Below are 27210 nucleotides of genomic sequence, written 5' to 3'. Positions count from 1 at the left end.
AACACTCTATCCCTCTCCCTTCCTCTGTAAAAAAATCAATAAAATATGTATTTTAAAAAAAAATCATGTAGCTCTTGAAAGAGCACCACATCCTGAACCCAGGTGTTCTGCTTTTATGGGGAAGCACATGTTTTCTCCACTGAGGATCTCTCTTTCCTCATAGCTTCCCTGGTCCTAGAGACACAAACCCTCCGAGTCCTAGGTTATGGATTGACTCCAAGCTGAAACGCCTTGTCCGGTATCTGTTTATAATAGTCTGCAGGTTATTTCCTATGGCTCTTACCTCAAGGGCTGATTAAAAGAAATAAAGAAGTTGCTTCTTGGTGGAGTGAGAGGAACTGTCTGCTCTGAAAGCTGCCAGCATGCTCATCCCACCTCTGAGAGGCATTCAGGGCCAGCTTAATGGGTGTGTGACCAGGAGTGCAGCCCAAAGAGCTAGGGACTGACACTTACTAATGGGTGCGTGGGCCGTTTAAAGGACCCCATTTTAGTTTAACTGCTGTTGCCATCTTGAAATTCTTAATAGTGTTTGAACAAGGAACCCCATATTTTCATGACCTCTCAGCCTCACAAATTGCTTGGCCAGCCCTCCATAGACATAGTGGGTCTTGGCTGTAAATCCTTGGGCACTCAGGAAACTTTAGATCTGCTTTGCAGGGGAGGAACCCAGATGCTTTTAATAGCAAAACTCAGGACTGTAAACGCCTCCATTAGTACTAAAGACAAGACCTGTGTCTTCACTGGAGCAGCATGCTGCCTTTTACTTAAGAAGAGGGCTCTTCAGCTTCGGGATGTCAGCAAAAGAGAGAACTCTAAGACTTGGACTCTAGAGATCTAACCAGGACTGATGCCTCTCTAGCTCTGCATATAGGAACTTGGTTCTGATTTTTAAAATAAAGAATATAGCTTGATATAAAAGAATAAAGTTAATCATGCTTTATTAGAAATTGTGCAGAAGAAAAATAGCTTTCCTGTGATGAAAATCAGCATTTTAACCATCCAACCGAATTAATGGCTATGTTGAAAAGTAAGGTAGCAAGGTAAAAAAAATCACAGAAATACATGGTTAAGAGGCAAATAACTTTGGATCCAATTAGCAGTCTGTTAGCATTTCAACGTAGACAACTCCCAGAGCTCAAACTAATAGTCTACAGGACAAGGAGCCATTTCTACACTGATGTAAAGAGAGGCTTGTCCAAATGGCCTGCCCACGATGGAAGGCTCCTTCAAGCCATTTACCTTGTGGCCAGAGGAGGACTGAAGAAGCAGACTGGCTGGAAATAGGGGGCTCGCTGTGAATCTTTGCCCTCTGCATTAATTCTAGGTGACCTACTTGAGCAGTGATTGAGGAATTTTTTATTCAGCTTGCCCCGACTATCCCCTGGTGAGCATGGGCTTGTTATTTTTTAATGAAACCATTTTCACAGCCCCTTGTTGAAGGTGTCAGCAATAGAAGTGAGCGAGGGTTTTTATTTTTTTTGTTGTTCTTATTCCAATTTTTTTTTTATCAAATTTTCTAGTGCTGTTTGTCCTGCAAAATTGCTTTGAGCCAGCATCTTGTTGCAGAGTGTATTTTGTAGCAAACAGCAGAATAACACTAACAAAAGACAAAAATAATCTCAGATAATGACAGAGGAGAAAAACATACATATATGTAGCAAATACCTTTCCAGGATGATGATTGTGTATTTTTCTTACCCCTTCTGATTTATGTAAATAAATCTGCTGGGAGGTACTTATCCCGGTATTTAAGCTCTTCCAGCCCAATTCATCTCCTATCTCTGGAAATCAATGGAAAAGTATTACATTATAGTTTTAGCTGCTAAAGTGAACTCGGTTATATTTACTCCAGTTTTCATCCTTTGGCAGTTAGCGTAGGGAAAGGCCGATCCTTATGCTACCAAGAGGAGTTTTCCAAGTAGGAACATTTATTGCTAGTGTAAGGAGGCGCTGGCTGCACAGCTCGCTCCCCCCAGTGTGTGAGGTTTCATTACCACTTTTCAAAAATTGCTTCAATAAGATTGAAGATACCTTCACAAATTATTCAAAAAAATTCAGGAGTGAACAAGAGACTTAGATAGTTAGAAAGCAGCTGGGTATAGAAGTCAAGAAAAAAACTGAAGTAGCAATACTTCAGAAAATAGATTTATTTCACAGCATCAGTATATTCTTTAGGACAAAAAAAGCACATCAAGGACAATGCATTAACCGTACCCAGTACGAGTTTGCAGGTAAGATGTCCTTAGCTGCCCAGCCACACCTCTTCATTTGTTTTCCTGTTTCTTAATGAAACTATCAGAGATTACGTTTTCCAAAACTGAGTGTCATTATCATAACTTGAATCTTATTTACTTGCAATTGTCCTCCAGGTTGATGCCTAGAGGAGAAACATACAGTAAGTGATCTTGAAAAAAGCAGGTTGTATAAAATTGCTTATAAAATTCTGTGGGTTTTTTGTTTGTTTGTTTTTGTTTTATAAAAAACTCTGTAATTTATGGAACAGCTGGCTCTAATAACACATCAGAAAAATGCCCATTTTATGTTTTTAATTTCAAGTGAATAAGTGATTACAGGAAGCAAGTATCAGCAAGCTAATTCTTCTCCACATAAACCTGATAAAATTATACACATGTCCATGTTTCAGAAGTGGGGGTGGGTAATTAGACCACAGAAATAATAACCTCATTCAATATTTAGACGCAACAAAAAAATATTTGGGAATGTTAATGGCATTCAGTGGAACCTCTTAATCAAGTCTAAATGCTAACTAGAAGAACTCTAATTTAGAAAATACTCCAGGAGAACCTTAAGATATAGTAAGTGTCCTGTGAGTTACCAGTCCAGCCCACATAGTACATGCGTTACAAGTGTCTTATAGGAGGGACATTTTACCTCCTTTCTTGATGTTTCCCCCTTGATTTCTCCAACACTACTCCACAGGCAGCTAGTATGATCGGGTCTCAGAAGTTCCATCTTGGAAAATTCAAATTATTTACATTTACTCAACATTTTATGCTTTATCCTATTAATAATCCCTAATATCTCAGTGGGGGGAGGCAACATTGCACTTAATAGGCATGGCTTTCGATTCCTTCTGAGCCATCTAATTCCTCCATCTGTTCTACTCCCACCTTGCATTTTATCATGAAGTGACACATAATAGAAGAGCAGTACAATAAATCTAAGCCAGTGACTTACTATGTTTCCCCAAGGGTAAAACTCCCTTCTGTTTCTTTTCTCTTTTGTTTCCAGGTTAAAGGGGGCATTTGTGGACATCTAATACCCTACATACTGATCTGAAGGAATTTCCCTGGGGGGATGTGACATGTATATATCTTCTTTATAGAGTCTCTTGGGAGATTTTTACTTTTAGATAGTCATGGTTAAGTCAATGTGCCATCAGTCCTTCAGAACCAGTAATATATATTTAGCAGAATTGGTTTATAAAACATCTGATAAATTAAAATTATCTTATTTTCTATCTTGTGACACTTTTAATCACTTGACAGTGATAACATTTCTATAGTTGAATAGACTATTGGGAAAGTGTTTAGATAATCCAAACTCTCTTAAAAAAATTGCTCTTCCAATTGTTGAAATTATGCCAAAAATGTGTCCTATTTTGGACAAATTAGTTCCTAGTTATTTTAACTGGAATGTTTTCTTTTAACCTAAAAATATTTCAGTTATATAATACATTTTACTGATTCACAGAAAATGTTAGAGATAACTGCTTAATTACTCAATAATAAGCCAGGTGTTTTGGGGGGTAAGGGTACTTGGGTGAAAATTAGGTACATTTTTAAGCTATTTAGTTCTTCTAGGCCCAAGAGATACATTTCTGTAAAAAGTCTTAAGTTATTATTCAACCTACGTTAGTAAATACTATTAGTACTTACTTAAAAATAGTTTTACCATGAAAAAAACATGGCTCGCTTCATAGTTTGTACATGTTAACTGAAAAAAGTTGAGGTTTGCCATCATTAAAAGAGTTATGACAGTGTCTACTAAGTACTGTTTATCTATGTTTAGTAGATGTTCCCACTGAGTTCTAAGAGTTTGCATGTAAAATAAGTGGTGTTGACAATGAAAGAAAAGAGTTCGAGATACATTAGACAGAAATGGTAGTTATCTGTCGAGCGCATCTCTCATCATGATTTTAACAGATAAAAATTGTTCAGCATAATTTCTGCAATTCTCAGAAAATGACAATCAGTATAATATACTGGAAAATGATTTAGATTCGTTGCAGTCCCGGGCTCCCCAATTTCTAAAAGTGTGTCAATTTGGAAGACATTTAGCCTCTTTGTGTCTCAGATTTCTCCTTAGTACAAGAGGAGGTTAAGCCTGTCACCAGGTTGTTGTGAAGTAAATTCAGAAGGTGCTATGAAAAATGAAAGCACCCTGTAAGAGTTAGCTTCTTAGTATCCATTTAGAATCACAAACTCGTAGAGCTAAAAGAAGCCTGTGGAGATAATGAACCTCCCCACCTCCATTTGAGAAATAAAGGAAGAGGTCCAGAGAGGTAGTGACTTTTGCTTCAGGTCACACTGGACTTGGACCTCGTTTCAAACCTCCTGACACACTGAGCCATCTCATTCGGTTACTTTTGTGTTTATTTGTTTGGTTATATTTCCCCATCAAATATAGTCCAAAGGATAAATGCCAGTGGAATCCTGAAGAAGTTTAGAGTTGTAACTTTATCTCTTGAAAATGTAAAAGAAGCCAAGAATGAAAATGCTATAGAGATTTCTTCAGTTGAAACTCTCCTATTTATAAGTCCTAGGGAGTGTGCCTGCTTTTGAACATGTTTGCAATTTTTCTGGCACTAATTTCCAACTAACTATCTCACCAATTCCTGACTTTAACCCACCAGTGGTGACTGGAGCAATGGGTTGAGTTAAAAACCCCGCAGAGTCTCCCAGTTCCCTTTTATCTGAGGTGATTTACCTTTTGTTAATTCTGCTTAATAAAGAACCAGGATGATACTTCTTGTTGTCCAAAAACTGGACACTGCTTGCACCCACTGCTGGCACCTGCTCGCACCGCAGCTGGCACCAGAGCTGCCACTCACACCCACTGCTGGTGCCCAGCTCTGGTCTTGATCACCTAGCGCCCTCAGTGAGTACAAGCGGCGGCTGCCGCCCCATCACCCCTGAGGGCTTCTTCACCTCCCCCTGCTCCTAAGGGGTGATTGGGGCCGGCAGCTGCCCCTCGCACCCACTGATGGCACCGACTCTGCTCACAACTGCTGCTGGCACTGGTCCCAATGTCTCCGCACCATCAGCAGGTGCGAGTGGGGCAGGTGCTGTCAGTGCATGGGAGTGGCGGTGGCGGGAGAGGGGCTGCCAGCAGACAGGGGACTGAGCGGTGCCACAGCGGGAGGGGCCGGGCTGGGGTGCAGACGATGGGCCGAGACCCGACCCTGTGCCCACTGCAGACTTGAGGCCCACAGGTCCTTTCAAGGTGCACGAATTCTTGCACTGGGCCCCTAGTTTACTATAAAAACAGATGGGAAGATAAATGTTGGGAAACTACCTTAACTGTGATTGCTAGTATTTGAATTGACCAGATTTCCTTTCTAACAGCTTTGAATGCTTTGTGGGTTTGTGTAACCATGAGCCCTGCTTTATAAACACTTTCAAAGTAACCTGTTTTGTTTCATTTAATTGCTCTATTATGGTTAGAGACAAGTATTTTGAATAATAACAGGCCTATCAAATTGCCAAGTGGGAGATCCATGGAATATATTTAGGGTGACTTTTTGCAGCATTCCCTGTACCTGGCAAAAAAAATAAAAATAAAAATAAAAAAGGAAGAAAGAAAGAAAAAGAAACAATGTTCTATTGTACAGTGGATGTTTGCCTGGCAGATTCTAGAAAATACTTCTTCATTTAATATATATATATGCTTATTAATTACCACTACTTTAAAATAGTGGTGTTTTGGGGCCATATAGAGAGATGCTATAGCAAAGGAATTGAGAGCATGGCCCTGGAATCAGACTGGCTGCATTTGTGTCATGATTTCACCATTTATAAATTATGTGAATTTGTGCAGTTACTTCACCTTTCCAAGTCTTAGTTTCCTTGTTCTAGAATGGAGACCAGAATAAGGTCTAATTAATAAGGTTGTTAAAGAATTAAATGAGTATATATCTTCAGCCCTGTGCCTGGCACGGAGTAGATGCTCAGAATATGAATTATTATCAAAGGAGACAGCTTGAACTCTAGGCATCTTTACACTTTACAACTGCTGTACATGAATGACCACGGTCACCCAAAGGCAAAGTGTATAACCCTGAAGAGCAGAGAGTGTCAGTTTCATTTTGTTGTTGTCCTTGTTGCTTAATTAGTGTGCAAGTGCTTTTTCTTAAAAAGCAACGGAGTTTATCAGCTTCACTGTGAAAATTTTGCTTTGCCTACCTGTTCCAAGATGATTAGTTTGCATCTGTTTTGTTTTGAAACAAGACTTTATAAACAAATTTTTGAAAATTATTCTATGAATAATAGATCAGACTTTTAATCAAGGTATGGCTTTATGTACTGAAAATTATAGCAAAAATAAACATCATGAGGCACATTTGCTAGTTTTATGTCGTGCCAGATTGGTAAATCACTGATCTTTTTCGCTATCTTATTATTGTTGTTGTTGGTTGTCTCTTAATTTACATCATCCTTCACATACCTGGATTTCTATTCCTCAGAACCCTTTTCGGTATTATTATTATTAATGTGCCTGTGTAATGTTTATAGTGTTTGCATAAAAATAGATCATCACTAGTTTTCAATGTTAAAGCCAATGTGCTTACTCATTGAACATGAAAAATATCCTTCTGGAACAAATGTACAACCATCCATCTCTTGAGCAGAATTTATATGGGTTTTGCTTATCTACCTAACTGCCTTGAAAACATAGCTTGGAAGTCATTCCTATACTTTTGGGGAGCAGTCAATCATTTAGGCAGTTTCCACTGAACAGCAAATTCATTGAGATAATCAGGTTATTACAAGTAAGACTATTTTAGGACGGAGGTTTCTGTCAGCTCCAGTGAAAGCCTACACAGAACTCATGTTTAAGATGTGTTATCACAGGCAAAAATAATATTTTCTCGCTCTTGTTGGTTACAAAAGTTCATAGTCAGGTCAGCAGTGGCAGAAGCATGGGGTTTTAGAATGTACTTGGCATTATTTTTAAAACCATTAATGTTGAATTGTTAGCATTGCATCTGGGTGGAATTTCAGAGCACTTGTTTTTTTTTTACATTTTAAAAGTGGAACTAGGTCAGAAAGTTGCACAAACTTAGAAATGTCAGAATATTTCCTTTGAGTATGTCTGTTTATTCTTTAAGATATTGACTTTAAACAAATAGGGCATCATGTCACATAAAACATGAATGTGTTTTAACAATATTATTTCTGTATGAGTTAAAATATATTTTTCTTCCAGATTTTAATTACTATTTTTAAAATATCATATTTTATTTATGTGAAGACTAAAGAGAACTGTTTCTAGAAGGCTAGAGTTTATGTTAGCTTAAACATTGCCATACATGCCCATGCCTTGATAATACATCTTGCATTTTGTTGACATCTTGTATAAATTTCTAATCTTAGATTATAATCCATATGAATGTCCATTAACAACCACAGAACATCCTCATGGAAAATTAAACTTCTTTACTACATTGAATTAAGCATAATAAGAGCACAAGACAAAAACATTTTTGTTGGGAAGTGAGAATAGCTCCAGCATTCACCTTCCCCAACAAAGAAAGTGAGGACATGGCCTTGGGGTCTCCTGCTCTCACCATTATTGTCCCCAAGAGAAACTAGCAAGTCACAGCCAAAGCAGAAGTTTGGCTGTATATGTCAGGGAGAGCACCACCATCAGAGAGACTTTGAGATCATCTGCTTTTGAAAGGTTAAACAGGCACAGAACAGAGGGCTTCAGATAGAGTGGTGGAATGATCAAAGGCATTCATGTTCAAACTGTGCAACTGTGCTAAGTGTGCTCAGAAGAAAGAAATATTTGAGTGTATCAAAAGATCAGTGTTTGGTCTGGGCTGGGTAGCTCAGTTGGTTAGAGCATCGTCTTGATATGCAAAGGTTGTGGGTTTGATCCCCATCATGGCACATACAAGAATCAACCAATGAATGCATAAATAACTGGAACAACAAAACTCTCTTTCTCTCAAATCAAAAATTAAAAATTTTTAAAAGATCTCCTTTTATAAAAAAGGAGATAACACTGAAAAAAATGTGAAGACATGAATGTTTAGCCAACAGGATATGCAGAAAATACATGTGAACCTAACTTCAGAGACCAGTTGGAAATGGTTGTAATAATGCAAGAGTGAGTTATGGGCAATTAAACTACAAATGGGAGAAACATTAGAAAAGTAACAGGGGAAGAGACTGCAAATTATGATAGACTAGAGGCCTGGTGCATGCAATTCTGCACTGGGAGATGGGGGGTGGGGGTGGTGGTCACTCGGCCCTACCTGTGCCTTCTCACAGTCTGGGAGCTCTCAGGGGATGTCCGACTGATGGCTTAGGCCCATGGGAGAATCAGTCGGACATTCTCAGCGCTACCACAGAGGTGGAAGAGGCTCCTGCCACCATTGTTGCACTTGCCAGCCATGAGCTCAGCTTCTGGCTTAGCAGCACTCCCCCTGTGGGAGCACACTGACCACCAGGGGGCAGCTCCTGCATTGAGAGTCTGCCCCCTGGTGGTCAGTGTGCCTCACAGCAACCGATCCTTCCACTGTTCAATTGATTTGCATATTAGCCTTTTATTATATAGGATGATTACAAATGAGTCAGAACAAGTTTCAGAATGGATTCCAGCAATAACAGTGGCACTTTTAACAGATGCTATGTAGAATGAACATTAGACGTCCTTTGGAGGGGACTGGGGCTTTTGATGTTTCTACTCTATATAAATCTGAGTAAGGCCCTGAGCAACTTTTAGGTTTTGCTTTATGCAGCAATTGTTATCTTAATATAGCCTGATTTTTTCAGGTCATTACTAAAATATGGCCAAAGAAAAGAATTCTGGACATAACAGAGCTCATAAAGTTATTAAATAAAAAACAAAACTGGGGGTTTATGTTTGTTAAACATGTGTAATCTGAGGTCCCAGCAGGATGTCTACATAGGTTGTCTACCGGAATCTGTCATCACCAGAATGAACCTTCAGCCACTGGCCAGTACTGGAGATAAAATTTGGGTAGCCATCAGCAAATACAATAATTTTGTTGTAAGGATATGATGATTGGCAAGTTTATAAGCACTTTTTTATTTCCTCCTTCTAATGTTAAATCTGTCCACTTGATAACAATGGAATCTTCTAACACTTTTAATAGCAGTACTCTAGAATAAACTATTGTGCTATTAAAATTCCTCTTTCTATGCTCTATAGATCTGGGAAGTATCATTCAAAGACATTTGGCTTTAGTTCGTACTTGTTTAGTGATGATAAAAATGAATTTTAATGAAAATATAAATTTTTTACAAGAACAAAATGAAATTGAGCAGTACAACATTAAATGTTCTCCTATCTTTCTGAAAATTGTAATCTACATTTTTTATAGGTATGAGCAATCCAGCTTATCTATACAATAGGGGGAAATAATGAACAGCACAGTTGTGCTTTCAGAGCATGTCTGAAATAAAATGAAGTCTTTATGAGCATGAAAGTTTTTCTTTCTTTAATTGAGAGTCTACAAAGCAGTGAGTGAACAGAGGATATAAACAGGGAACACATAATTGCTCCAGTGTTTGAAGACATTTCACTTTACTCTGGGAGATTTCCCACTGACACTTCCAAATGGGCTCCAGACCTCCCTCTGGGCACAAATGCAATGTGAGGAAACTCATCTTCCTTCTCCCTTTTTGAAACTCTGTCCTTTTCTTACATTCTTCGTCTAATTTATTGGTAGCACCAATCAGCCAAGCCAGACACTTCATCTCTTTCCCTAGTACCTATAACCAATGGAAGATTTAATCTTCTCAGTTCAGCCTTTAAGGATCTTTTCATCTATTTATTTGATGCCCCATGAGTCCTGAGGATATTTAAAGGAAGAAGAAATGTAAATAAAACTAAATTCTTTTTTATATTAAAATGGTTATTTTATTTTTTTAAATTCTTTATTGTTTAAAGTATTATATATGTCTCCTTTTCCCCCCATTGACCTCTCCCCAGCTGTTCCCACCCCCCAGCACATGCCCTCACTCCCCTACTGTTGTGTCCATGGGTTGTATTTATATGCATGCATACAAGTCCTTTGGTTGATCTCTTACCCCTCCCCTCCACCCCACTGAGGTTGGATGGTCTGTTTGATGCTTCTGTGTCTCTAATCTATTTTTGTTCATCAGTTTATGTTGTTCATTATATTCCACAAATGAGTGAGATCATGTGATATTTATCTTTCTCCCACTGGCTTATTTGCTTAGCATAATGCTTTCTAGGTCCATCCATGCTGTTTCAAATGGTAAGAATTCCCTCTTTTTTACAGCAGCATAGTATTCCACTGTGTAGTTGTACCACATTTTTTAATCCACTCATTTGCTGATGGACACTTGAGCTGTTTCTAAATCATGGCTATTGTAAATTATGCTGCTATTGAACATAATTCTTGGGGTATGTTCCTAGAAGTGGGATTACTGGGTCAAATGGCAGTTCCATTTGACAAAGGAGGCAAGAGCGTACAATGTAATTAAGACAGTCTCTTCAATAAATGGTGTTGGGAAAATTGGACAGATACATGCAAAAAAAATGAAACTAGACCACCATACACAAAAATAAACTCAAAATGGATAAAGGACTTAAAGGTAAGATGGGAAACCGTAAAAATATTAGAAGAATCCATAGGCAGCAAAATATCAGACATATGTCACAGCAATATCTTTACCAATACAGCTCCTAGGGCAATGGAGACTAAGGAGAAAATAAACAAATGGGACTACATCAAAATAAAAAGCTTCTGCCCCGCAAAAGAAACCATCAACAACATAACAAGAGATCCCACTGCATGGGAGAACATATTTGCCAACATTATATCCGATAAGGCTCTAATCTCCAAAATTTATAGTTACCTCATACAACTTAACAAAAGGAAGATAGAAAATCCAATAAAAAAAATGGGCAAAGGAACTAAATAGACACTTTTTTCAAAAAAGGACATTCAGAAAGCCAAGAGGCATATGAAAACATGCTCAAAGTCACTAATCATCTGAGAGATGCAAATCAAAACAACAATGAGATACCATCTCACACCTGTCAGAATGGCTATCATCAACAAATCACCAAAGGACAAGTGCTGGAGAGGATGCAGAGAAAAAGGAACTCTCCTTCACTGCTGGTGGGAATGCAGACTGGTGCAGCCACTGTGGAGAACAGTATGGAGTTTCCTCAAAACTTAAAAAGGATCTTTTAAAATTTCTTCGTCATCTTCTCCAAAGCCATGGTTTTGGTACAAGCTTCCATACTTTCCCACCAGATTAGCAATATTCTTCTGTCTACGTATCCTCTTTCTGTCTTCTACCCCGTCCAGTCCCTTTTCCACACAACCATCAGAATAAGCATTTTTAAATGGAAATCTGGACTTGACCCTCTCCTCTGAAAAGTTATTTAATAGCCTCTTGCGAGGATATTTTTCAGTTTCTTGATTCTACCGGCCAGGCACTTATTTACTCTGGAGCTTTTATCCACACTCCTGGGCATGAGGTCAGTGTCCCAGTTGCACCAATCTTCCCATGTTTCTTCACATTGGCTCCATTTGGGCCAACTTCAGCAACATGGCAAGTGTATAGAGTGCCTTTTACCCACCTGCCTACCTAACCAGGTGGTCTTTCACGATCCTGCTAAGACATAATCTCCCCTGACTCTTCCCTTGCAGACACAGTTGGTTCCCTTTGCCCTTTGCTTTATACTTCTATTATTCTTGCATTTGTAATTATTTTTCCAACTCTCTTTTCATTATACTGTGAATTATTTAAGAACAATGACTATCCATAAGCATGTCATATTTGGAAGACCAAGCATGGAACTTAGTATACAAGGTACAGTCATTATTCAATAATATTTCCCTCATGAAGTTGATTTAAAAAGGAAAGCAGAGATGGGCTGAATGTTGAAATAATATTTAGTTTTTTTTTCTTAACCATCACATTGACAAGCTTTTATATAAACATGTTGAAATATATATATTTTTTTAAGTATATTTTATTGATTTTTCACAGAGAGGAAGGGAGAGAGATAGAGAGTTAGAAACATCGATGAGAGAGAAACATCGATCAGCTGCCTCCTGCACATCTCCCACTGGGGATGTGCCCGCAACCCAGGTACATGCCCCTGACCAGAATCGAACCTGGGACCCCTCAGTCCGCAGGCCGACGCTCTATCCACTGAGCCAAACCGGTTTCGGCCATGTTGAAATATATATTTTCAGTTGACCCGTGACCAACATGGGGTTTGGAGCATCAACCTCACACTCAATAGAAAATCACCATACAACTTTCAACTTTCAACTCTCTCAAAACCTAACTACTAATAGACTACTGTTGACCAAAAGCCTTACCAATAACATAACCAGTAGATTAACACATATTTTATATGTTATATGTATTATATACCGTACTCTTAAAATAAAGTAAGCTAGAGAAGCTAAAATTTTATTAAGAAAATCATAAGGGAGAGAAAATAAATTTCCAATATTTATTTTTAAAAATCTGTGTGTAAGTGGACTTGTGTGGTCAAAACTTATGTTGTTTGAGGATCAGCTGTATATATGTCCACATATACATATATACATGTATGCGTTACATATATATTTGGGATATATACGTAGTTAGTTATATTTATATATAATAAAATATTTGGGATGGAAACGTACTGTTCTAGTTATTATTTTCTTTTAGATTAAATCACATTCCAACACTATACCACTACTTTAATCAATGATACTTTATTAAGTAAATTAATTAATACTATTTACAAAAATGTTTAGTGGACTAAAGTAAAATAATGTTTTAAAAAATCCTATTTGTGTTTTATAAATGTAAGATGAAAGAGACAAATTTGAGTGCCCTAATGTGAAGAGGAAACCAGTGGCTCTCATTGAGAATGAAGGTGAAAAGGTTACATGTACAGTTATTTGCCAGTGTAATGAGGATGTCCATGGCTCAGCTTATTAAAAATTGGGAAGTTTGCATTAAAGCTAGTTGTCATGCTTCAATTAAGTTAGTAAATATGGATGTCGATATTATCTATCACAGATTCAATATTAGAAATGATGTTCAGTCCTGTCTTGAAGGCACTGATTAAATTAAGCCTAGTGCTCAACTCCCTCATATTGAATAGAGTAAGCATCTGGCATTTTCACAGAAATCTTCCTGGTACACTGCTGTTCAGTGTTTATATAAATAGGCAGTTAGAAAAAGGTAAACAGACTCATCATTAAGTTGCTGTGCTGCATCAGGAAAGGGATAATTGAGACTTTACCCAAACAGAAATCTTGAGGATGACTATTATGGGAATAGTTTTTAAAAAGAAGAAAACATTAAATCACCAAAAGAGATTTCTTTGTAACATCCCTCTATTTATGTGCCATTAACAGCAACAATAAAGAAAAACCATGCACATTCAGTTTGGAGTGGCCATCCTTGATAGGTGTTTATCAGTTTGGAAAATATGCCTGACTAAAAGGGAACAGACAGCGGATAATTTAGGTGTCCTTTGTTGAAAGAAGAAAGGTACGAGAAAGTGTTGGGGATTTAGCTTCCTCTTTTTTCTTGTTTATTCATTATTTTCACGCTTATCTTCAGCTTTGATAGTGCATCAGACTTTGGCAGCATTGCTTGCTGTTTATTCTAGGATGTTTCCTGTATAGAGCCTTTGTTATCATATCCTGCTAACAATACAGCAAATGGAAATTTGGGGAAAGCAACAGTAGGAACTGCTGTGTATCTGCAGTAAGTTAATCAGATTTTGATACCCCAAAACTAACACAACCCACAAGACTGATAGCCCAGTGCTACAGTAAATTGTTTCTTAGCAGGAAATCTACAGTAGCAGTGTAATTTGGACAATGGAGCATTTGACAGCCAACCCATCAAAAGCAGTGCACCCTAAGGAAGGCGCTCACTCCAGCTTCCCATCCAGCCAAGCATTGATAAAGCCGTAGCTAAGTAGGAGAATCAATTTAGAATCAAATGATGGCAAGCTATTTATCCCCTTGCCAAAAAGGGACACAGGCTGACAGTACATTTCTCTGCCTGGGGACTCTATACTATGTACTTACCCAAATTAGGGGATGGATCACCAATGCCTTAGAAATTCCTTTTTGAGTGCCAACTTGCTCATATATTAATAAGCATGATTAAAAGCTAAGCCATTATCTGCTCCCAAAAGATTGATTTATGCAAAACGACACACGATAGCTCTAAATTGTCTCTCATGAAGGGCACTAGAAGTAATCAAATATGCACGATGATCATGACTTCAAAGAATAAAAGATCTTTGGAGAGTGTATACATTATGTTTTAGTATGGAAGTTTATCTCAAATAGTGGGCCAGAAAGTGTTAAAAGATTGAAAGGCAATTAAGATGCTTTCAATTCAAAAATAGGGAGAGCACTTCTTTGAATGTGAGATTTTTATTTTTTTTTCATATTAAATAAAGTAATTCCCCATCCCCCACAGCAATCATTGATGCTTTTCTGCTTTACACACACACACACACACACACACACACACACACACACACACACACACACCAAAAAAACAAAAATCAAAACATTTCAGGTTCTAGATCCCCAATCCCCATCTTAACTTGCTTTAAGGAAAGACCGGAAATGACAGTGGTGTCAGGAAAGATAGCAAAGCAGTGACAAGGAGAAAACAGGAGTGACACCAAGCCCCCTGTCCTATCTGCTGGGCTGTGAAACGGAGAGGAGTGACTCACAGTAATAGGTGTACTACCCGGACCACTGCTGCATGCCATCAAAAGTAGAACCAAGCACCTGTGCTTAGCAGTAAGACGCCAGAGGGAAACAGTATTTGAAAAATGGTTCAAAGACCAAGAGAATGGGCTGTTGGCTTGAAATTACAGGATGTTATTATAACCTGGTGAAGTGAGATACGTCAGGTTCATACATACTAAATGCAAAACCTTTGTCACATGGAAAGGCCATCAGAGTGGACAACAAAACAAATGCAAGAGAAAACGTATTAGAGAAGTGTAACAAGCAGTTATTTCAGAAGAAAATAGTGTTACTTTTCTGAGTTTTGTGATGTTTGTAGTATATGTCATTTTCCCAATTTTTAATTTATGTCTTCCACTCTCATTCCAAATAAAATATTTAATTTGTATCTAAATTTATGTACATAACTTTGGATTTTTTTTTTTAATGAGGCTTCTAAATTCTGTAAGCTTACGTTCCCACAAAACCACCTGGACATATTCCTGCAGGTCAGAGAGGATGATTCTGGTTAAAAGGACTTTACATTTGCCAAGTGCTGGACTTTGACACAGGCAACTTTTGACCTGAACTTACTCATCATCATAAGTTGCAGATCGCCTGGGAAACCAGGAAACCAGACTTTTGTCAGCTGCCTCTGGGGCTCCTGAGCTGGCAGGCGGATGCTGTAGTAATCCTAGGTTTGGAGTTTGCTCTTTTCTGCTAGCAACACTTTGTTAGTGAACAGCTGCCCCTCACATGCAGACACACACAGACCTACATCCCAGGTATGTTGTGGTCAACTGCCAATCATCATTAAACTGATACCGTATCACCATGAGAAGATCCCATTGTCTGATTATCCTGGTAGTCTTGTAAATCTGTAGTTTTCATGTAATGTTTTAGCAGGGTTTTTCTTAATATCTAGGCACTTAGATTGCCATTTAATAGTAGTTGGGACGTGTACAGTATTTCTTATTACAGGGTACATTCCAAGACCCCTGGTGGATGCTTGAAACCTCAGATAGTACAAAACCCTGTATATCCCTGTATATACTCTGTTTTTCCCCATAGATGTGTGATGTGTGTGTGTATGAAAGTTATATATGTATATAAAATCAGTATATATATGAAACTATGTAAGATTCATTCTTACAGTAGATCTTAGAAACTCAGCATATCATTTTCTTTCTTTCCTGCTTAAGTAGAAAACGTTAACTTTTTCACTTAAAGAAAGCGCTCATGGCTTCTTTTTGGCATACCTGAATTGAATTGTTAGCCTCACAAGTCATGTGCTTTGGGACCATTGTGAAATAAAGTGAATTTATGTGAACACAGGCACAGTGCTATTGGGACAGTCAATGTGATAACCGATATGTTACTAAGTGACTGAGGAACAGAGGATATGCTGGCCACAGGGAAGTTTAATGGCTTGGATTCGGTAGGACAAAGAGTAAACATACGAGGTTTCAACAGACTACTCACAGCAGCACAAAATGTAAAACTTATGAATTGTCTATTTCTGGAATTTTTCCATTTAATATTTTCAAACTGCTCAGGACAAACAACAGAAAGCAAAATACTGGATAGGAAAGGACTACTATGCACTATTTTATGTGGTATTTATAAATCTCCATTATTGATAGTAAAATACTCAGAAGTTAGTATCAGATAATTAAGTTGTACAATTTAAGTTGACATTCTAATTTCTGAGCTTTAGACATATTTTTCAAGTTTTAATTATTTTTAAAGTTAATTCTACTCGAGGTTACTATCTCACAGTCAGGGATATATTGTGGTGGTAGTGTGGTTTTTCTTCTTTGACAAAGCTAGAAAAGGCATGTTTATTTTAAAAGATAAAAAAAGAATTAGAGCAGTCCCTCCTCCCATTTACATTTTCTTCTAGCATCATGGCAAACACACACATACACATATTTTCCTTTCACACCAGATCTGCTGTGAACTTCAAGCCATTCAGCACTTTCATGAATAATTTCACAGAAATATACAGTCAACACAACCAGCTCCGTGGTGTAGCTCTTCAAAGTGGCTCTCGTAGAAGCACTGTGATGTTCAATAATGGTGCGTCTTCATACTCAGAAGCAAAGCATGCATCTCATCTGTGCTGTAAGAGGTTCAAGTTGTTTCTTATTCTTTCATGATACTGTAGTAAATTTCTTCTAAAAAGCATGATTCTAAAATACAAAGCTCATTTAGAATATATACAGTATATATAAACATAAATGATATTGGGTATTAGAATTTTTTTAAAAAACTTAAATGTTAAGGATCTTGTTTTCTTCTGTATCTGGAGTAAAATCCTCTCTGGCGTAAATTACACATATAACAAATGTCACAATGCAGGTTTTAAATTGTTATGGTAAAATTGAATAAAATATGAATTTTAACATTTCACTGGTCACGTGGTACTTGGGTAAAAGATTCTTTCTTTAATGAGGTTGAGTTCATTAAAGTGGACTCAGTGCTATTAGCTACATGCAAAATGTGAATCTCAATGCCTAATCATTTAGCAATTAGAGATGATCACTTAATGAATTCTGAATAAATTGGATATTCACAAAAGGAAGTTGTTTGTCACACATTGAAAGGAACAGGAGAAAAATAGCATCACAGCAAATCTGGGGATTTGGTTTGCAGAGTTTATTTGCTTGGTTTTGTTTTTGTTCTTTTGTAAGTGACTAATTTTAAGAAGTTATGTTAAAGATGGTCATGTAGGGAATATAAATTCTTATACCTAAGGAAAATAGTAATTTTTAACACAAATTATATTAGCAAACTTGTGTTCTTTATAATGTATTATGCATATTCTATTCAAATTTGACCATGTCAATGACACATAAATGCAAATTAATAATCTTGATTTTTAAAAAATAATTTTAAATGTTCCATTTTAGTTTAAACATTAAAATCAGAAGTATATTTAAGATGCACTTAAAGTACATGGAAAGAAAGTAGAAATGAGAAAATAGCTGAAACAAAAATGGGACAAAATATGATTGCTTTCCATCAAAGCATATGAAAATAAAGTAAGGAACTAAGAGAATTTTCAAAACAGAAACTTTAAAGAAGGATGTTTCAGAAAGTTTCCTCATCGCAAAGAGTAGTGTTGCAAAGTAATAAATGCAAAAAACCCCTGCAATGATACTTATTTTTACGTCATTAAGCCACAAGTCTTCCAGCAACTATTCATGGCTCTTATACATCTACTGGCCCAGTCTAAGGACCCAGCTTGTCACCTCCTTCTCTTAAGCATGCACTTGCCCAGATTCCTCCCCTTGTCTCAAAAGTGCCAAGTCCTTATAATTCTGATGGCTGCTAAGCACTGATCTACTACCCTGTGAAATTAAATCATGTGAAACTAAATCCAAAATTCCACAAGGAATGGGGTCAACCTATCAGTGAAAATAATAGCCCATTTGAGCGCTTCTTCTTTCTCTGACCGGAAGGCAAGCTCTCCAGAGTCCACTGGGGATATTTCCTTAAAACACTTTGAAAGCTCACACACATGTGCTGAGATTTTCAGAAAGCGGGATACTCCGCTTGGGGAATAGGAAGGCCTCTGCCACAATGAAAAATGGTAAAAACGGGAGCGATTCCTAAACAAGCTCAGAGAGGAATTTGCATAATGTAATGTTGTTTATGTTTCTAAAGCTTAGATAATTGCTTATTAAAGACTTCAGCAAGTTTATACAAAGAATGTTTACTACGTAGTAGTCGCCGTATGACATAAACCTACTTTAGCAAATTTTCCGATAGTGCTCAGCATGCATCTGTGACTGAGACAAAAATCAATGCTTATGGATTTAGCAGTGTAATCCTATCACTTGTTCTGTGAGATATGATTTGAAATGTAAAGTACGTTAAGACTTAAGTGAACTTGGAGGCATGTAGTCTCTGGGGTGTATCTTAGTATCCTATTTATTATTGATCAGTCTGTTTCTTTATTTGTCTCTCCTTGTCCCAGTTATCCTTTTTCCTTTATCCACTAATAGTTTTCAAATGATGTGTATCAGAAAACCAATAAACTATCCTCAGTATGTAGTTCCTACTTTCAAAACACATAATAATTTTGAGTTTTCAACCCAAGAGCATTATCACGTGGCCAATCGGGTTAAGTCTTAAAACAAAATATTAGTAAAATATTAGGTGAATTTCTTATAAGTACCGCGCGCTAACCGATTGCGCCACTGGAGCTCCTAGGTGAATTTCTAAGTTTTACCAAGAAAATGTAGTGTTTTCTCTAGAAATATAACAAACATTCAGTAAGTCAACTTGTTTTTAACTAACCTTAACCCTACATTATTGTGTTTTGTATTCATAGGAAGTCACTAATGTAAAATGTAAGGAGTTGTAGTTTTTAATCTAATTATAATTTTCAAATCACACGCTTTCCCTCAAATTTACTGTGAAAGAACAATTAAATACAGTTTGAAATAGTCACGGCTACTTGGAGCCATTCATTCATTCATTCATTTATATCCATAGGACACTGATGATGGGCCAGGCACTATCAGGTACTGTGTCAAAGTCCCCAACTCAATTATGCTCATATCCTGGTGATCCCTCAGACACTCTCTGAGGAAGGTATTACTAACAGATATTTACATAAGCAGTATTTGTTTGTACATGCAAAAAATTAGACTCTATTGTTAGTTCCTTAAATGATCATCAACCATAATAGTCTTAGGATATCAAAAATTGCTACAGTTACATGGGCTTTTATCAGTACTTTAATCTAGCCTGATTTGAGATAGCATTCCATCCAGTTTAGTAAATAAATGTTCCTACCATTTATAGATTATATTTCTATCTGGGAATCTGATTTTTGGTTCCTATTCTGAAAGTAGGTTACACTTTCCATTTACTGTATACTTTTTATTTGGACAATTCAGTTGCAAACTAATACGAATTTTCAAAACTATAATTTTCATTCTCATTGAAGTGTTCTTAGTTTGGGGAAGATAAAAAAGTTAGGCCAGTTGTAAATACGCTACTAAATCTTGTGTTTCTATTACTGAGGTGGCTTTTAGATGTAGGCAAAAGTAGTAAAAGAAAAGAATATAGGTTCCCATGTAAGATAAGACATGAGTGAAAATTATTCAAAACACGACTGTGTCCAGGCTCTGTGTATGAATGTAATACTGAGACAAAACCCTGTCCTATAGTGTGAGCCCTTCCTGCTTGGATGCATGTGTATGTATTTAAAGCTAGTCAGTTATGCAGAAGGAATCCTGAACACTATGAACACTTACACACACAATCTGAGTCTTTTAAAAAAGTTATTTTGCCTTTAAAAGACCAAATCCACAGAATGACCTTCAGCTACTATTAATCCACCTAAATGTAGGGTGTGAATGCAGAACACATCTGCCATCTGTCAGCTGAGAATTCCCCTGCCACCTCCCCAGAAGCCACTCCCCATCAAGTCCTCTTGGGACTAAGATAACTTAGGGAGAGGTCTTTCTTTGCTGGCAAGGAAGGAGTACATTTAGACTAATCATTAAAACCCATTACCTAACAAAGGGCATGTTCCTAAGGAACACAGTGCTACCTGGCAATGAATTAATCAGCAAAATAGTAGACTATGAGAGAGTGGGGTTAGCTTCTCAGAAAAGATCAGAACCCATGAGATACAGAAGCAGTTTCTAGTTGTAAACCTTAGCTCAATTAGAGGGATTTTCTCTTAACGATTTAGAATTCTACCAGGATGTGGTCTCTTTACCACTCCATATTGTGTTCTATCTGATGCTGAAACAAAGACCAAGATTTCCTTGGAGCTTGATAAGGAGAATCATTTATTTGAATAATTGATCGTTCAATTAGTAGAGCAAATGTTGAACAGTTGGACAGATCTTTTTATCAGTGTTGATGGGAAGTAATTGGCTGTAATTCATTATAAAGCATAAAATTGAAAAGTGTGGTTTTAAAATAAGAATATTAAATGCAGCCTTCCCGCCACCATAAAGCCTCCTTACCTGCTCTTTTTGTCATAGCTGTTTGATTTCCTTTTCCCTCAGTGCTATTACATTTCAAAATACAATCAAGCAACAGATTACGTTCCCTGAAAATTACTGAAAAGTGATTTGCTTATACAAATTGTGTCTCATGTTTAACAATGAAGGCCTACGAGTAAAGAATAATAATAGCATTTCATTGGGTTGAGCTGAAGATACTAGGCAAAAAGCAGGTTAACCAAGACAGCTGTCTACGGACTCTGGTGAGACCCTGGGGCCAGGCTGAGACTGTGCTTGACTTGTAAGAAGAAACTATATATTCAGGAAGGTGCTTACATCTTAAATAATCAAATTTGAATTTTAACAATCCTATCTAATAATAGAGAAACATGGTAATTAACCGAACTTCGCTACCCTTCCCATTGGCTAATCAGCGAGATATGCAAATTAACTGCCAACCAAGATGGCGGCTGGCAGCCAGGCAGCTGAAGCGAACAGGAGGCTTGCTTTCTCCAGTGATGGAGGAAGCCAAGGTTCCCTGCCTGCCGCTGCCAGCCTCTGAGCTGCACTCTAAGACACAATGTTGCAATTATAGAAGCTAAACAAACCCCAGGCACCTGCTTTCAGTCAGCGGGGCCTCAGAGCTGGAGCTGCAACAGTGTTTCAATTATAGAAGCCAAACAAACCCAGATACCTGCTTTCAGGAGCCGAGGTCTCAGAGCTGGAGCCGAGCCTCAGAGCTAAAGCTGGATCTCAGTTCCAGTGACAGCCATAGAAGGTAAATAAATCCCAGAATTAAAAAAAAAAAAAAAGGGGTTGGGAGCTTCAGTCACCCGCCAGCCTGAAAACAGCCCTCAGCCCCTCACCCAGACTGGCCAGGCACCCCAGTGGGGACCCCCACCCTGAAGGGGGTGTGACCAGCTGAAAACAGCCATCATCCTCTCATCCAGGCTGGCCAGGCACCCAAGCGGGACCCCCACCCTGATCTGGGACACCCTTCTGGGCAAACCAGCCGGCCCCCACCCGTGTACCATGGCTCTATCCTATATAGTAAAAGGGTAATATGCAAACTGACCCTAACAGCAGAAGGACCGGGAATGACTGGTCACTATGACACACACTGACCACCAGGGGGCAGATGTTCAATGCAGGAGCTGCCCTCTGGTGGTAAGGGCGCTCTCACATGGGAGGAGCTCTGCTCAGCCACAAGCCAGGCTGATGACTGCCAGTACAGCGGTGGTGGTGGGAGCCTCTCCTGCCTCCACAGCAGCGCTAAGGATGTCCAACTGCAGTTTAGGCCTGCTCCCCACTGGCAAGAGGACATCCCCTGAGGGGTCCCAGACTGCTAGAGGGCACAGGCCAGGCTGAGGGACCCTCCCCTCCCCCCCGAATGCAAATTTTTGTGCACTGGGCCTCTAGTAAAGTAATAAAAGGATATGGGGTGTGTGTACACAATAGCATTACTTTATCTTGAAAGTAATTTAAAAGTATTTAATCAAAGAAATCCTATGTAATTGTGGCCTACGCTTATTCCCTATTAAGTTTAACCTAATGTCAAAAGACTGCAATTGGATTCAAAGTTATATATTCAGAATTTAGTTATAATAAATATTATAAAAACACTTTTATTTCTTTAAAAGGAAGCATATAAAGGTAAAAAGTTGAATGTTGTTTTTCAAGCTGACTCTATTTTAAGCCAACATAACTAGTGATACACTAGCATACCTAATTTTTCATGAAAATAATTTTAATATTTAAAAACAGTCTATTTCTTTTTAGTCTCTAATATCAGATAACTTTTTTTAGGATAGGAATTATGAACCACCTTATAGCTCAACAATACAAGCTGTAGCACAAACATATTTCACAGAAAAGTATGTTTATGTGTGTGCATGTGTGTGTATGTGTGTACAAATATGTATGAAGTATATCTATATCTCAAGGATAAAATTTTACAAAGGTATAGATATATATAGTAAGGACATTAATATAAATGGAAAAAATAAATATCTTTTATGTTTATTTCCTTTATTTAAAAACATTTTATAAGGGATTTTAAATAATATATTATAAATAATAAAATATAAAATAAAGTTAGGACTTTTATTTTGAACATGAATGTAATGGAACATTCTTAAGAATTTTGCCATTGAGAACATTGCTTTTCACTTTAAAATAGGTACTTTGTTATAGAATACTCTTCTGCTAGCCCTGTTTTCAATAGTTTTATTAGGAATGAGTGTTAAAAGTTACCAATATCTTTGGGCTCAGGTTAATGATATGATGTCTGTTGTTCAGATTAGTAGGTTGCATTGATCCTATATAATAAAGAGGTAATATGCAAATTAACCCTCATGCCCTCACAAGATGACTGCCTATGACCAGGCCAGCAGGGGGATTAGTGAGGGACAACCAAACTACTGAACAAGCAGGATGCGTGGGGCAACCAGGCTGGCAGGGGGTTTAGTAAGGGATGACCAAACGACTGAACAAACAGGCTGTGTGGGGCAACCAGGCTGGCAGTGGGCCATGAGGGGAGACCAGGCTGGCAGTGGAGGCAGTTGGGGGCAACCAGGCCAGCAGGGGGGGGCAGTTGGGGGTGATTAGGCTAGCAGGGGGTGCAGTGAGAGGCAACTAGGCTGGCAGAGGGGGTAAGGGGACAGTTGGGGGTGACCAGGCTGGCAGGGAGGGAGCCATTGGGGGCAATCAGGCTGGCACACAGAGGCAGTGAAGGGCAATCAGGCCAGCAGAGGGGTTAGTTAGGGGTGACCAGGCAGGCAGGCAGGCAGGTGAGCGATTAGGAGCCAGTGGTCCAGGATTGTGAGTGGGATGCCCGACTGATGGTTTAGGCCCGGTCCCCAAGATTGGGCCTAAACTGGCAATCAGACATCCCCCAAAGAGTCCTGGATTAGAGAGGGTGCAGGCTGGGCTGAGGGGATCCCCCCCACACACACACACACAAATTTTGTGCACTGTGCTTCTAGTATGTTTAAAATCATGTTTGCACTACTACTATTGTTCTGTTATTCTTACTTGCAGAAATGCTATATTCATTTCTTGGTGATGGTTTATTTCAAAATAACCCATTGTTGTTTTTGCACCCTCTTTGGGAGTGTTAAATTTTATTTTTCTATGAAATTAAAGAATCTTAATAGAAAGCATTTTGATAATGGTTTCTTTCTGCTAATTTTAACTAAGTTTTAAACTAGTTTCTTCAATTATGTCCTTAATAATCAATTCTAATTCATTTTGAAGTTAATTCAGAACCCTAAAATATATCCTCTATATTTCAGGTTTGCCACTTTCTCTCACTTTTTTTCTAATTCAGCTTTTCATTTGTTCATCTACTGCTTACCCAAATGTTTGAGTCAGCTGGATGACAAGCTTCTTGGCAAGGTGAATGAAGGAAAGCCAAACATGATAGAATGTCCACTCCTAGGCTCTAAGTATTTTCAGCGTGTTACTCCAGTCTATGTTGTTTTCCATTTCAGTTCCGCTATTTAATGCTTGAAGTGCTGATTTAACTATTTAGGATTACAATTCAACCTGTTATAATATTATTGTAATTTATGTTCTAAACTTTATATATACTTCACATGACTTATGTATTGTGTTTGATTTTCATACATTTTGGCTTCCTTCTTTAACTACTGTATAGAAAGATTCTGACTGGCACTGAACCATATCACACTTAGGCCTGGGGGAGAGGGCTTGCACTCCACGGGGCCCCATTCTGGCCCTCCTCCAGCTATGCACCTCCTCACCCACCTCTTATGTTGTGAGTACCCATGGATCCACAGTTCTCTTTATATGGCTCTAGCTTGATTCCAGGACCAGCTCTTGTCAGTTCTCTCAGTTTATCCTCTGGAGGGCAAACCTTGATATCACTGTGTACATCTTTAGGTCTAATGGGTGGTCAAGAGACAACTGTTCATAAGGAGTATGGACAGAGCTTCTGCAGGAGGATGGGATGGCTATGCAAGTGCCTATAAGGCCACTTAGGCCAACTAAGGGATCTAGGGGTGGAAAGAATGCTTTAGATCTTTCCATGATGCCCCCTGGACTTACCATGGAACTCAGAGCACTTAAAGAATCATAATTTAGAACTTAGCCACATAATCAATCCTTGGGAGATATATTTTTCAAGATCAGACTTAAACAAATATTTAGTTTAATAGTTTGTTAGATTGAATGTATAACCTTGAACTATTTAGACATATGGCATTCATTTGCACCCTTGTTATGAGCCTGAAAATGTTGAACCAGGTCTCAGTTGAAATATTATTTTCCCTGGGTTATTTTACTAATTTATTGACATCGATATTTTGAGGGTTGTTGCTATGATATCCCCCTCTCTTTTTAACATCAGAGCGCACACTTCCCCAGTTTGTGTTGGGAGGTAGACCTGTTTATAATATCATTGAAAGGCTAATACAGACTCATTCTTCAGATTTTATGAAAGATGACTGTTTTAAGCCCACTAGAGGGTAGGTCTCATCTATGGTGATTCACTTAGAGAGTGTCATGAAAACAACTGTTCTATTTAGAATTGCTTCACAAACCAATTCTTATTTTAAAACCTAACATATTTCAACAACCAAAAGGTAGTTAGTGGAAGTATCCTACCCTTTTCCCAGTTTTGTAAAATAAACCAGTGTCTTTCATTCTATATCCCATAGTCTAACAGCAAAGTCATTTATTTCCTATGAACTGGAAATCTGTTCTCTTATTTAGTAGTCATGTGTTGAGTACCTAGTATGTCACTGTGCTAATGCTGAGGATACAGCAATGAAACAAACACTTTGAGGACAACTGAGATAAAGAATTAGAAAAAAAATATATTAACAAATCAACGTGTGTCATAATATTGGATGAAGAGGTTATAAAGAAGAATGAAGTAGTAATTAAAGAGAGAGAATGGTCAGGGGAGGCTTCTCTTGGGAGTGGGGGTGACAATAGAGAAGGGTCCTGGATGAGTTGGGAGAACAGAGTGGAAAGAGAAATGTCCCAGTTGACAGAACTGCAAGAGACAAGAGACTGTTTGGCAAACACCACAAAGCCTGAGTGGCTGGAAGAGAGTTGAGGAGGGCGAGAGTGGTAGGAAGTAAGGATGGGAAGCTAGTGTCAGGTTGTGTAGCTATAGGGCATTCTAGACCATGGTAAAATGAAGCGATTCCTGGGCTTAGGTAGTATAGTGGCATGTGTCCATTCATGTTTAAGATCATTATGGTGTTGGGGAATAGTTGTATTCTAAGAGTTTCAGGTCAAAATAGGGAAAACTGTAAGGAGGTGATTATGATAGCACAAGACAAAACTTCATGGCTTGCACTCTGTGGGTAACAGAGGACGTTGTAGGAAATGGTTGAATTTTTGGCATATATGGTTTTGCAGAAATCACTTCTTAGGTACTGGCAGAATTCTGTTTGTTTGGAAGGTTTTTTGTACTTTTCTGTCATGTGTTAGTATATCTTCCTGAGAGTCTAGAGATGGCACCATCTCCTACACTCAACTATAAAGTAATCTAGGTTGTATTCCGTTGTTATGTTTGCATCCTCTGAGCACTGTAGAATTAATATTGGGTACTTTGCTTAGAAACAAAGCAAGAAATTCTCCCGTATTCACAAACCAGAAATCTCACATTAGTTCAGCTTGATGTTAAGTGCTGTTGCCTTAAATGTATTGCTATTGGAAGATGCCTCGGATCTATTTTTGAACGTGGAATGAATACTGATTTTTAATAAAAATGCGGTGTTACCCAAACAAGCCTGAAAAAAAAGGAAAATCAGGATGTTTATTCTCTTTCTTTTTTTTATTACTATTTCTCAATTTTGTAGATTAAGAAAGTGAGAAGAAAAATTAAGAAATCTTTTTGGAATCAATGTTACCTGAACGAGAAACATTTTCCTGTTTGAAAATTGCTTTTGTGTATGTGATTGGGGAGGGAGGACTGGATAAAACATTGGAAATATCACGGAAACTATTTTGTCAGCACTTGTGTACGTGCCTTCACCTAATTTAGGCCTCAAATACCTAGATGTCAAAGTTTGAGAAAGCAGCTGTTCTTCTAAATTTATTAAGCAATTTACTTTAGGTAATGTAGCCTATAACATTTTAATTTTGGATTAAATAAACCATATCCTTCAGCATGCCTATTGCATCTTGATATTCAAAAGATGAAATATGGGCATATTTAGTGAATTTCTTCTCAAGATGCTCCACTGGAGAAGGGTCAATAGCTTCCTAATGAAGGTGGTCAATAGCAATTCCTCTCTG

General features: G+C 38.0%; 1 protein-coding gene across 2 annotated transcripts in view; it reads left to right on the top strand.

Moving 5' to 3' along the window:
- UNC5C (unc-5 netrin receptor C) overlaps positions 1 to 27210 on the top strand; it is a 372686-nt gene that overhangs the window by 149294 nt on the left and 196182 nt on the right. The gene's annotated exons all lie outside the window — the stretch shown is intronic.

The sequence above is a fragment of the Myotis myotis genome, unplaced genomic scaffold, assembly GCF_014108235.1.
Source record: "Myotis myotis isolate mMyoMyo1 unplaced genomic scaffold, mMyoMyo1.p scaffold_m19_p_1, whole genome shotgun sequence".
Taxonomy (NCBI): Eukaryota; Metazoa; Chordata; class Mammalia; order Chiroptera; family Vespertilionidae; genus Myotis; species Myotis myotis.
This window is presented reverse-complemented; position numbering and strand designations above follow the sequence as displayed.